Below are 13,984 nucleotides of genomic sequence, written 5' to 3' on the forward strand. Positions count from 1 at the left end.
AATCAAGTCTGATACCAACAGGCTCCTGATGTCACACCCTGATCGGTTTCACCTGTCTTTGTGATTGTCTCCACCCCCCTCCAGGTGTCGCCCATCTTCCCCATTATCCCCTGTGTATTTGTACCAGTGTTCTCTGTTTGTCTGTTGCCAGTTCGTCTTGTCTGTCAAGTCAACCAGCGTTTTTGTATCAGCTCCTACTTTCCCCCAGTCTCTCTTTTCTCGTCCTCCTGGGTTTGACCCTTGCCTGTCCTGACCCTGAGCCCGCCCGCCTGCCTGACCACTCTGCCTGACCCTGAGCCTACCTGCCGTCCTGTACCTTTGCCCCTGTTGCTGTAATAAACATTGTTTCTTCGACATGGTCTGCATCTGGGTCTTACCTTATCCTGATACCTAAACATCTTCTATACCCAAGCCATAAGACTGCTAAATAGCTAACAAATGGCTATGCAGACTATCTGTACATATTTTAAATGGTAAATTATTTTTTATATATATATTTTTTGTCTCTATGCACATTCACAGGACTTTACACAGTCACGCACACGGATACTCCAACACATACATAACATGCACACACATTTACATTGCATGTAGCTACTGACCCTGGAACTGTCCCTGTATATAGCTACTGACCCTGTATATAGCTACTGACCCTGGAACTGACCCTGTATATAGCTATTGACCCTGGAACTGACCCGGTATATAGCTACTGACCCTGGAACTGTCCCTGTATATAGTTACTGACCCTGGAACTGTCCCTGTATATAGCTACTGACCCTAGAACTGACCCTGTATATAGCTACTGACCCTGGAACTGTCCCTGTATATAGTTACTGACCCTGGAACTGTCCCTGTATATAGCTACTGACCCTGGAACTGTCCCTGTATATAGCTTATTACTGTTTTCTGTTCTTTTTATTTCGTATTGTTTTTCTTCTACATTATGTTATTTTTAATACTACATTGACATTGATTACTGCATTGTTGGGTTTAGAGCTGACAAGAAAGGCATTTCACTGTACTTGTGCATGTGACATTAAAACGACAAATTTGAAACTTTATTTCATCATGGAAAACTCTTTGTTTGCTTCCATGCTGTCAGCTGAAGTATACAGTACCTTTGTCTTCTTAGTATGGAATCAAGCTGGTAACTGTTTCATCACCAGTCATCTCTCAAAGGTACCCAACTCCTCATGCAATGTACTGCTAATGTTTCCCCCATAGACTTACCCTCTCTTAGACTGTAAGTCCGTTAACCACATTTCACTTTGGTCAAAATCATTGTAATGCATCACAGTACTGTCTGGTCTTGTCTTGTCTTGTCTTGTCTTGTCTTGTCTTGTCTTTATTTCATTACCACAGGCTCAGTGCTGGGTTTGGTTACATCTAGCTATAGGAGGTGACTATGAGGAGAGAGAGTGATGAGAGCTTACTAATTGGATCAATGAGAGTATAATTACTTTTGGTTTCAGGCACAATCAACTGAGTGGGGCTTGTCCTGCATATACCGTAATGAAAGTATTTTTTTCTGTCTCTCGCAGTTTCTCTAGGAGTTATGTTGTCTGTGTTATTATTACAATTCACAGTGGCTGTACGATTTTCATTAACAACCTTTGTCCCCACAGTATACAGTAAGTAGCAACAAAACATGTACAATGTCTGGTAGTTGAGAGCAAAGATTGTTTTATTTCCTGCTGTTAGTATATGTAAATTAAGTTTCAGTTTAGTTTGATAGGTTTTTCTTCTTCTTGACTTCTGCTTTTAGTTTAAAATAGCCTTCATTGAGACTGTAGGGGGACAGACGAAACCCCCTTCATCTCTCTGCCTCAGTGCACTAAAATAAATGACTGCATGGTACTGTCAAATATAAATCAAACATGGGTTCTGGTAGCCTCAGATTCTCTCCGGATTCATCAGCTCTCTCTTTAGTCTTTCTAAACAGCTCATTGTAAAACAGAACCTAGTCAGCTAGTTTAGTATTAGGCAATAACATAACCAGGATATAAGAGTTGCAAATGATGTCACCAGTGTTTTGCCTGTGTTTGTGTATCTCAGTGTTAGTAGGATGAATGGGCTCATTCTCCATAGAAAGCTCTCAGCTATTTGCCTTAATTATCTACAAAAATCAATCACCAAGGCCTTAGAAACGAAGCAGACTTTGAAAAGAAATGCTCTTCTCAATATATTTAGAGTCCCTTTTGGTAAGTCATGGATATAGGTATGGATCTATCCCGCTGCAGCCTATATGTGACATCATATTGTCAAGTTAAATATAAACCTCAGCCTATTTTACCATGCATTGTTTTTGTTTTCTAGAATCATTATTCTTCATTCTTATGAGACATCTCAACATTTCTGGGATTCTGATATTAAAATATTTTGACAAAATCATAATTTCTCCTTCACGTCCACAATAATGAGTATAAATGATAAGGCGATCCTCTAAATAGGTTCTATTATGTCCCACTAGTGGGGGTTTCCGTAAGGATCAGAAAGTGGAGAGGTGCCCCTCCATGGCTCTGTCCTCCATTTGAGTGAACATTTGAGTGAACACTGTCAAAGAACAGGTTCATATTCTCCAACGAGTAATCAACATTACATGGGTTGCCACGACAACCAGCCATAATTCAGAATGCCTCAGATGGGTCTCCACCTCAGGCAGAAAAACTAGCCTTGAGATCTGAGCAGATGCTGAGACAGCCAGCCAATCACAGGTGAGCAAGGGGAAAAAGATGACATCATAGGAAAATTAGGACAAATTAAGTGAGTCTGTGGTTTGTTGTCACCGCCCCTCCAGGAAGCCAGAGAGGGATAAATAGCAACTGTGTCACATCCAAGGATACTCACACTGCTCCCAGGGCAGATCTGATGGTTTTGACTAGCAGAAGTGACTTTTCATAGCATGTTAGGAGAACTTACGCAGCAGGTTAAGAGAATTAACGTGGCAGGTTAGGAGACATAGGTTAAGGTTAGGAAACATTTTAGGGTTAGGGTTAGCTAAAATGCCAAAATGATTCCTAACGCGACTCAAAAATATCTAGCTACAACCACGCCTGCCCTGAGAACAGTGTTGGTTTCCACTAATGTGATTTTGCTAAATTGCATCCATCCATCAGAGTCTAGTTAAGCTTCCACCACCATCAACAAAACACCAAATGATGGAATTTCTCATTGAAGAATGATGTCGCATCCCTCCAATAGAGTTCCAGACACTTGTAGAACCTATGCGAAGACACATTGAAGCTGTTCTGGTGGCCCAACGCCCTATTAAGACACTCTGTTGGTGTTTCCTTAATTTCTAGTTGTACCAATAGATGTAGGATCTTAATTTGAGCCAGTTTGCTACAGCAGGAAAATAATCCTGCAGTGACTTGAAATGTGAATTATTATTGATTTATAAATATGGAATTTTTTTATAGTGGTTTATAGATTTTTCATGAGGGAAAATCAAGTCTGAAATATCTAAGTGGAAATTACAAACTACAGAAGCCTTTTTCAACCTTAAATACACTACACATTTTACATTTCCTGCATTGCAAGAAAGTTATCCTGCAACAGGGTGATCAAATTAAGATCCTGCATATGTACCTCCGTCTAGGGGACAACTACAGTCCACTATGGTTATATTCCACCACAAGACTGGCAGGGTCCAGGAACTGTAAAACAAACAGTCAACACATTTATGCAGCATGATATTGAGACCATTTGAAATGCAACCTGATATTGTGGAACTATTACCAACTGAGTGTTAATCAGTGTATGTAGGTACTGTAACTGCATATTATGTTTCTGTTACGCCTTGATAGCATTTTAACATTTAAGTGTAATAGACAGATTAAAGTAAAAACTAGCAAAATAAGAGGAAAATATTTTAGCCATTCAGACATGAGAGTTTTAGAAAAAAAGATATGGAAATATAATCCAACCTTCCTCCTCTCTCTCGCTGAGCTGGTTTGGTCTGTCAAACAAAAGAACAACTCTGTCTGCCTCTCTCCCTCTCTGCCTCCTCCCCCAGAGCTGCTGCCTTCATTAACATGTACCCTCCCAGCCAATGGGCTGAGCAGGGCGGATGACATCATGGGCTAGGAAACAGTAAGCAGCCAGTGAAGAATCCAGCCTGCCAAACAAGACTGAGTTTGGGGTCAGGAACCGGTCTGACAAGAGAATGGCAGTCCTGCACGTAAACTGTCAATAGGACTGTATATTTGAGGATGAACCTACCAGAACACTGGTTCCAAAGTCGACACACCGAACAAGAGAATGTCAAGACATATTTCAGGTAATCCCTTGTCTGTGTTTGCAATAGAGGATGTGGATGGCAGAGGGAGGGGGGTTCTGTGGGGGGTGCTTTGTAGCCTTCTTTCTCTTCCTCCCTGCATTCTGCCCTGCTGGAGAAAAGGAGGAGGAGAGGGGGGGCGGCAGCTGTGTTGATCTACCTATCACTGTGAGAGGGAGAGAGAGAGGGAGAGAGAGAGAGAGAGAGAGATTGGATGCCTTTATCAGTGGATTGGTTTTAAATGTCGTTACTGGCCAGCTCAATGTTATCAACCCCCGTCCCCTCCATCGTTCCCTGGATTTTATGGACCCCCTGTGTTTCACAAAAAGCATCTTTGTTGATGTGAGAGTCTGAATTATTGGCGTTTGTCAGGGCCGTGTGTGTATGTGTGTGTGTATGTGCGTGTGGGCGCGAGCCAGCCCTGTAGCAGAGCAGCAGCTGCAGTGGTAACACAGTAACAAAAAGAGGCAATGCTATTTTGGGTGGTGAGGTGTGAGACGGATGGCGGATGGATCTGGGGTGTAGATGCTGGGGGTGGATGGATCTGGGGTGTAGATGCTGGGGATGGATGGATCTGGGGTGTAGATGCTGGGGATGGATGGGGAGTGATGGATCTGGGGTGTAGATTCTGGGGATGGATGGGGAGTGATGGATCTGGGGTGTAGATGCTGGGGATGGATGGGGATGGATGGATCTGGGGTGTAGATGCTGGGGATGGATGGGGAGTGATGGATCTGGGGTGTAGATGCTGGGGATGGATGGGGAGTGATGGATCTGGGGTGTAGATGCTGGGGATGGATGGGGGGTGATGGATGCTGGGGATGGATGGATATGCTGGGGGGGATGGGGAGTGATGGATCTGGGGTGTAGATGCTGGGGATGGATGGGGAGTGATGGATCTGGGGTGTATATGCTGGGGATGGATGGATCTGGGGTGTAGATGCTGGGGATGGATGGGGAGTGATGGATCTGGGGTGTAGATGCTGGGGATGGATGGGGAGTGATGGATCTGGGGATGGATGGATCTGGGGATGGATGGGGGAGTGATGGATCTGGGGTGTAGATGCTGGGGATAGATGGGGAGTGATGGATCTGGGGTGTAGATGCTGGGGATAGATGGGGAGTGATAGATCTGGGGTGTAAATGCTGGGGATGGATGGGGAGTGATGGATCTGGGGTGTAGATGCTGGGGATGGATTGGGAGTGATGGATCTGGGGTGTAGATGCTGGGGATGGATAGATGGGGAGTGATGGATCTGGGGTGTAGATGCTGGGGATGGATGGGGAGTGATGGATCTGGGGTGTAAATGCTGGGGATGGATGGGGAGTGATGGATCTGGGGTGTAGATGCTGGGGATGGATGGGGAGTGATGGATCTGGGGTGTAGATGCTGGGGATAGATGGGGAGTGATGGATCTGGGGTGTAGATGCTGGGGATAGATGGGGAGTGATGGATCTGGGGTGTAGATGCTGGGGATAGATGGGGAGTGATGGATCTGGGGTGTAGATGCAGGTTATAGATGGGGAGTGATGGATCTGGGGTGTAGATGCTGGGGATAGATGGGGAGTGATGGATCTGGGGTGTAGATGCTGGGGATAGATGGGGAGTGATGGATCTGGGATGTAGATGCTGGGGATAGATGGGGAGTGATGGATCTGGGGTGTAGATGCTGGGGATGGATGGGGAGTGATGGATCTGGGGTGTAGATGCTGGGGATGGATGGGGAGTGATGGATCTGGGGTGTAGATGCTGGGGATAGATGGGGAGTGATGGATCTGGGGTGTAGATGCTGGGGATGGATGGGGAGTGATGGATCTGGGGTGTAGATGCTGGGGATAGATGGGGAGTGATGGATGGTTATTATGTGCACAGGGACAGCCCTTTGTTATCAATGGGATGCTGCCTCTGGACCCACTTTATTTAGGGAGGATTTTAAAGAAATGATAGATGTTGTTTCTCTCTTCACATTCAGACACAGAGAGCAGTCGCTCGGTCTGTCTCCTGGTTTAAACATGGATGTGTGGCGCGCTTTCATGGCCGTCCTGCCAGCTGGGAGATATACAGCGTCTGGTCACCTGACTGAGATGGGGATGGGGGCGGGGAGGGAGTGTGGGTGGGGGCTGCTTCTGTGGGAGCTGAGTTATCCTGCCTCAGCCTCACTGAGGGAGGGGTATTGGGTCGGTCAGTCATCCAACCATTCTATCCATCACACTGGGCTACTGTTCATTTACACGCTGGCGTCAGAGCAGGATAGAGTAGGGCTGAGAGGACGAGTGAGAGATTCCACCTCTTCCTAGTAGCACAGTCATACCCATGTTTGTGTGAAGCACAGCCTTCTGGGAAACCTGTTCCCTGTAGGAGAAGAATGCTGGGACGGTGTCTGGGTGATGGCGGAGCTGGGAAGAGGAGGATGTGGGAATGGAGGAGGAGTGATAGAGTGGGGGAAGGTGCTGTTCCCTGTGTGTGTGGGATGTGGTGTGTGTGAGTGTGTGTGTTGAGCTGTGGTGTTGATACAGACATCAGGAGTGTTATATCTATTAATATCCACCCATCTAGCCCAACACCTGCTCCATCTCTCTCAACTCTTCACTCACAACGAGGACACAGAACTAAAACAGTCTCTAGACCTTACATTTCCTCATTGTTGAACTTTTCTATCAGCATGGCCCATACATTTAGGAACCCCTTTAGCTATTGAGAGGATCCTGTGTGTGTGAAAGGTGCAAGGCCTCTCATTGCATATAAACATAGATCCAGCTCCCCATTCTAATTCCTTTCTATTTTATTTTAATCTGTCAATGTAAAGCCATAGAAACATTGTGATTATAACAGCAGTTTATTGACAGTATTATCTAGTCTAGTGGAATTGAAGACCTGTTATATCATGACGTTCCTCAGGTTGTTGCTGGGTGACAGACAGACAGACAGACAGTGTTTTTGACATGTAGCAGAGGGAAGAAAGACAGGACGAGATGCTGTGTGTAATAGTCCTTCAGAGAAGATGTGTGTTTCTTGTCTGTCTGGAGTCACAGTGTCTGATCCAAGATCAGAAGTTGGCTCTGTCACATCGTTCACTGTGTTGGCAGTTTGGAACACTGGGCCTTATAGGACAGATGGGCTGCAGTGTAGCCTAGTGTAGCCTAGTGGTTAGAGCATTGGACTAGTAACCGAAAGGATGCAAGTTCAAATCCCCAAGCTGACAAGGTACAAAATCTGTCGTTCTGCCCTTGAACAGGCAGTTAACCCACTGTTCCTAGGCCATCATTGAAAATAAGAATTTGTTCTTAACTGACTTGCCTAGTAAAATAAAGGTACATTTTTTTTTTTTTTAAACATGCATTATCTATGGATGCACCAGCTCTCTCTCTGCTCATCCACATAGACGTATGAGATTAGGGTTTACTCCCACCTGCCTGACTATAATGGGCATTATTGAAAAGAACTCAAGGCTAAAGGGCTGTGAGTATGAAAAATGAGCTACGCTGAACCCTTGATTACCATACAATACCTGTAGGCAATATATTCATGGATTTGTACCCTATGTTCTGACTGATTATAGTTGCCTGTTAAGACCCACAGGCTCTATCTAGTAAGTCAGTGCTTTATATTCCACCCTAGTCCTGAAGCCATGGCTAATCATTTTCTGTTGGACTGGTGTAGATCTGGATAATCAAGACCACCACTTTCCTCATCCAAACAGTGATGAGGGTGTGTGCGTGTGTGTGACAGTGAGTGTGAGCTGGGGGCGTCATAATTGATGGGTAGAACTGAGAGGGGTGCTGCTGAGGCTTATCCCCACAGGAGGGAGGCCGTGTAGAGGGGGGCTTGATAAGGAAATGGATGGATGGCCAGACCGAGGAGAGGAGAGAGAGAGGAGAGGAGAGGAGAGGAGAGGAGAGGAGAGGAGAGAGAGGAGAGGAGAGGAGAGGAGAGGAGAGGAGAGGAGAGGAGAGGAGAGGAGAGGAGAGGAGAGGAGAGGAGAGGAGAGGAGAGGAGAGGAGAGGAGAGAGTACAGTAGAGGAGGAGAGAGGACTGTAGGGGATAAGAGAGGACTGTAGGGGATAAGAGAGGACTGTAGGGGATAAGAGAGAGGAGAGGAGAGAAGACATTAGAGGAGACGACAGGAGAGGCGAGAGAACAGTATGAGAGAGAGGACAGTAGAGGAGAGGAGAGAGGACGGTAAGAGGAGAGGAGAGAGGACGGTAGAGGAGATGAGAGGACGGTAGAGGAGATGAGAGGACAGTAGAGGAGAGGACAGGAGAGTTCCGGCGCCGACAGAGATGGACGCCTCGCTTCGCGTTCCTAGGAAACTATGCAGGTTTTTGTGTTATTTCTTACATTAGTACCCCAGGTCATCTTAGGTTTCATTACATACAGTCGAGAAGAACTACTGAATATAAGATCAGCGTCAACTCACCATCAGTACAACCAAGAATATGTTTTTTTGCGACGCGGATCCTGTGTTCTGCCTTACAAACAGGACAACGGAGTGGATTCCATGCAGCGACCCAAAAAGACGACTCCGAAAAAGAGGGAAACGAGGCGGTCTTCTGGTCAGACTGGTCCACAGACGATGCAATCTCAACCACACTGCACACTGCCCTAACCCATCTGGACAAGAGGAATACCTATGTGAGAATGCTGTTCATCGACTACAGCTCGGCATTAAACACCATAGTACCCTCCAAGCTCGTCATCAAGCTCGAGACCCTGGGTCTCGACCCCGCCCTGTGCAACTGGGTACTGGACTTCCTGACGGGCCGCCCCCAGGTGGTGAGGGTTGGCAACAACATCTCCTCCCCGCTGATCCTCAACACTGGGGCCCCACAAGGGTGTGTTCTGAGCCCTCTCCTGTACTCCCTGTTCACCCACGACTGTGTGGCCACGCACGCCTCCAACTCAATCATCAAGTTTGCGGACGACACAACAGTGGTAGGCTTGATTACCAACAACGACGAGACGGCCTACAGGGAGGAGGTGAGGGCCCTCGGAGTGTGGTGTCAGGAAAATAACCTCACACTCAACGTCAACAAAACTAAGGAGATGATTGTGGACTTCAGGAAACAGCAGAGGGAATACCCCCTATCCACATCGATGGAACAGTAGTGGAGAGGGTAGCAAGTTTTAAGTTCCTCGGCATACACATCACAGACAAACTGAATTGGTCCACTCACACAGACAGCATCGTGAAGAAGGCGCAGCAGCGCCTCTTCAACCTCAGGAGGCTGAAGAAATTCGGCTTGTCACCAAAAGCACTCACAAACTTCTACAGATGCACAATCGAGAGCATCCTGGCGGGCTGTATCACCGCCTGGTACGGCAACTGCTCCGCCCTCAACCGTAAGGCTCTCCAGAGGGTAGTGAGGTCTGCACAACGCATCACCGGGGGCAAACTACCTGCCCTCCAGGACACCTACACCACCCGATGTTACAGGAAGGCCATAAAGATCATCAAGGACATCAACCACCCGAGCCACTGCCTGTTCACCCCGCTATCATCCAGAAGGCGAGGTCAGTACAGGTGCATCAAAGCTGGGACCGAGAGACAGAAGCTGTTTTTCAATCTCAAGGCCATCAGACTGTTAAACAGCCACCACTAACATTGAGTGGCTGCTGCCAACACACTGACACTGACTCAACTCCAGACACTTTAATAATGGGAATTGATGGGAAATGATGTAAATATATCACTAGCCACTTTAAACAATGCTACCTTATATAATGTTTACATACCCTACATTATTCATCTCATATGCATACGTATATACTGTACTCTATATCATCGACTGCATCCTTATGTAATACATGTATCACTAGCCACTTTAACTATGCCACTTTGTTTACATACTCATCTCATATGTATATACTGTACTCGATATCAGCTACTGTATCTTGCCTATGCTGCTCTGTACCATCACTCATTCATATATCCTTATGTACATATTCTTTATCCCCTTACACTGTGTATAAGACAGTAGTTTTGGAATTGTTAGTTAGATTACTTGTTGGTTATTACTGCATTGTCGGAACTAGAAGCACAAGCATTTCGCTACACTCGCATTAACATCTGCTAACCATGTGTATGTGACAAATAAAATTTGATTTGATTTGAGAGAAGAGAGGACAGTAGATGAGACGAGAGTGGAGGAGAATAGAGGACAGTAGAGGAGAGGAGAGAGGACCATGGAGGAGAGAGGACCATGGAGGAGAGAGGACCATGGAGGAGAGAGGACAGGAGAGGACAGGAGAGGACAGGAGAGGAGAGGAGAGAGGACAGCAGAGGAGAGGAGAGAGGACAGCAGAGGAGAGGAGAGAGGACAGCAGAGGAGAGGAGAGAGGACAGCAGAGGAGAGGAGAGAGGACAGCAGAGGAGAGGAGAGAGGACAGCAGAGGAGAGGAGAGGACAGTTGAGGAGAGGACAACAGAGGAGAGGATGGGAGAGGAGAGAGGACAGTAGAGGAGAGGCCAGTGGAGGAGAGGACATGATATGATAGGAAAGGACAAAAATTAGGACAGTAGAGGAGAGGAGTGGACAGCAGAGGAGAGGAGAGAGGACAGTGGAGGAGAAAAGAGAGCAGTAAAGGAGATACGGTAGGAGAGGACAGTAGAGGAGAGAAGAGAGGACAGGAGAGGAGAGAGGACAGTAGAGGAGAGGAGAGGACAGTAGAGGAGAGAGGAAAGGAAAGGATAGTTGAGGAGAGGAGAGAGGACAGTAGAGGAGAAGAGAGGACCGTAGAGGAGAGGAGAGAGGAAAGGAAAGGATAGTTGAGGAGAGGAGAGAGGACAGTAGAGGAGAAGAGAGGACCGTAGAGGAGAGGAGAGAGGAAAGGAAAGGATAGTTGAGGAGAGGAGAGAGGACAGTAGAGGAGAAGACAGTAGAGGGAAAAGGACAAGAGAGGAGAGAGGACAGTAGAGGAGAGGTGAGGAGGGTGGACAGGAGATAAAAGACTGGAGGACAATGGAGGGGAGAGGACAGAGTAGAGTAGAGGACAGGAGAGGGGAGGAGACAATAGAGGAGAGTAGAGAGAACAATAGAGGAGAGTAGAGAGAACAAGAGAGGAGAGGACAGTAGAGGAGAGAGGAGGACAGTATAGTAGAGGAGAGAGGAGGACAGTAGAGGAGAGGATAGTAGAGTAGAGAAGAGGCCAGGAGAGGAGAGAAGACAGTAGAGTAGAGGTTAGTAGAGGAAAGGATAGTAGAGGAAAGGAGAGGACAGTAGAGAAGAGAGCAGTAGAGGAGAGGAGAGAAGACAGTAGAGTAGAGGATAGTAGAGGAGAGGATAGTAGAGTAGAGAAGAGGACAGTAGAGTAGAGAAGAGGACAGTAGAGGAGAGGAGAGAAGACAGTAGAGGATAGTAGAGGACAGGATAGTAGAGGACAGGATAGTAGAGGAGAGGATAGTAGAGTAGAGGAGAGGACAGTAGAGTAGAGAAGAGGGCAGTAGAGTAGAGGATAGTAGAGGAGAGGAGAGGACAGTAGAGTAGAGAAGAGGGCAGTAGAGGAGAGGATAGTAGATGAGAGGATAGTAGAGTAGAGGAGAGGACAGTAGAGTAGAGAAGAGGGCAGTAGAGGAGAGGAGAGGACAGTAGAGTAGAGAAGAGGGCAGTAGAGGAGAGGATAGTAGAGGAGAGGACAATAGAGTAGAGAAGAGGGCAGTAGAGGAGAGGATAGCAGAGGAGAGGACAGTAGAGTAGAGAAGAGGGCAGTAGAGGAGAGGATAGCAGAGGAGAGGACAGTAGAGTAGAGAAGAGGACAGTAGAGTAGAGGGCAGTAGAGTAGAGGAGAGAAGACAGTAGAGTAGAGAAGAGGGCAGTAGAGGAGATGATAGTAGAGGAGAGGAGAGGACAGTAGAGTAGAGAAGAGGATAGTAGAGGAGAGGACAGTAGAGAGAGGGCAGTAGAGGAGAGGAGAGAAGACAGTAGAGGAGAGGACAGGAGAGGAGAGGGCAGTAGAGGGAGGATAGGAGAGAGGACAGTAAAGAAGAGTAGAGGACAGTAGAGTAGGGAAGAGGATAGTAGAGGAGAGGACAGTAGAGTAGAGAAGAGGGCAGTAGAGGAGAGGAGAGGACAGTAGAGTAGAGAAGAGGACAGTAGAGAGAGATAGTAGAGAAGATAGTAGAGAAGAGGGATAGTAGAGGAAGAGGAGAGTCAGTAGAGTAGAGAAGAGGGCAGTAGAGGAGAGATAGCAGAGGAGAGGACAGTAGAGTAGAGAAGAGGGCAGTAGAGAAGAGGATAGTAGAGGAGAGACAATAGTAGAGAAGAGGGCAGTAGAGGAGAGGATAGCAGAGGAGAGGGCAGTAGAGGAAAGAAGAGGACAGTAGAGGAGAGAAGACAGTAGAGTAGAGGACAGGAGAGGAGAGGACAGTAGAGGAGAGGGCAGTAGAGGAGAGGGCAGTAGAGGGGAGGAGAGGAGAGAGGACAGTAAAGAAGAGTAGAGGACAGTAGAGTAGGGAAGAGGGCAGTAGAGGAGAGGATAGTAGAGTAGAGAAGAGGGCAGTAGAGGAGAGGAGAGGACAGTAGAGTAGAGAAGAGGACAGTAGAGGAGAGGAGAGAAGATAGTAGAGGAGAGGAAAGGAGAGAACAGTAGAGTAGAGAAGAGGGCAGTAGAGGATAGTAGAGGAGAGGATAGTAGAGGAGAGAAGAGGGCAGTAGAGGAGAGGGCAGTAGAGGATAGTAGAGGAGAGGGCAGTAGAGGGCAGTAGAGGAGAGGGCAGTAGAGGAGAGGATAGTAGAGGAGAGGATAGTAGAGGAGAGAAGAGGGCAGTAGAGAAGAGGGCAGTAGAGGATAGTAGAGGAGAGGAGAGGATAGTAGAGGACAGTAGAGTTGAGAAGAGGGCAGTAGAGGAGAGGAGAGAAGACAGTAGAGGAGAGGAGTCCACTGACTGTCAATGCTTTGTGCTCAAACCCAGCTCAGTACTCACTGAGCAGCAGTAACAATCTCCACCCAAATAAACATAACATCTCCTGACAACAGACTATCAAGGCCCACTGTTGCAGCTGAATACAAAGGTCCACTCTCTGGCTCAGGTTGCAACACCTGGGATTGGATAAGGAGGTTGCAGGACACCTGTGGTTAAGCTCCTGGGGGCAAAAGAAAGGAGACTGGCTTTTCACAACACTTCCAGCATGTAGTTCCATGGGTCTCACCCTCATTGACACCTCACACCTTCAGGCCTGACTGTCCACATTAACCACATACTGTTTGCTCCTCATGTGTCACAGCCATTTCAGTAGCTCCTCGCTGCAACCATCACATAGACAACACATAGAACATATACAAACTAGTGGTCAGTTATTTAAAAATATATATTTCACCTTTATTTAACCAGGTAGGCCAGTTGAGAACAAGTTCTCATTTACAACTGCGACCTGGCCAAGATGAAGCAAAGCAGAGCGAGACAAACAACACAGAGTTACACATGGAATAAACAAACGTACAGTCAATAACACAATAGAGAAATCTATATACAGTGTGTGCAAATCTAGTAAGATTAGGGAGGTAACGCAATAAATAGGCCGTAGTGGCGAAATAATTACAATTTTTTTATTTTATCTTTATTTAACTAGGCAAGTCGGTTAAGAACAAATTCTTATTTTCAATGACGGCCTAGGAACAGTGGGTTAACTGCCTGTTCAAGGGGCAAAACAACAGATTTGTACCTTGTCAGCTCGGGGATTTGAAATTGCAACCTTCCGGTTACTAGTCCAA

General features: G+C 46.8%; 1 protein-coding gene across 2 annotated transcripts in view; it reads left to right on the forward strand.

Annotated features, from left to right (window-relative positions):
• The first annotated feature begins 4,041 nt into the window (after positions 1-4,041).
• The window catches only part of LOC112231277 (serine/threonine-protein kinase PAK 3-like), a 126,728-nt gene continuing 116,785 nt past the window's right edge, over positions 4,042-13,984 (forward strand). For both annotated transcript variants that reach the window (XM_042311081.1, XM_042311082.1), the window contains exon 1: positions 4,042-4,279. The gene's annotated coding sequence lies outside the window, so the exon portion shown is untranslated. The remainder of the gene's footprint in view (positions 4,280-13,984) is intronic.

The sequence above is a fragment of the Oncorhynchus tshawytscha genome, linkage group LG33 (assembly GCF_018296145.1).
Source record: "Oncorhynchus tshawytscha isolate Ot180627B linkage group LG33, Otsh_v2.0, whole genome shotgun sequence".
Lineage (NCBI taxonomy): Eukaryota > Metazoa > Chordata > Actinopteri > Salmoniformes > Salmonidae > Oncorhynchus > Oncorhynchus tshawytscha.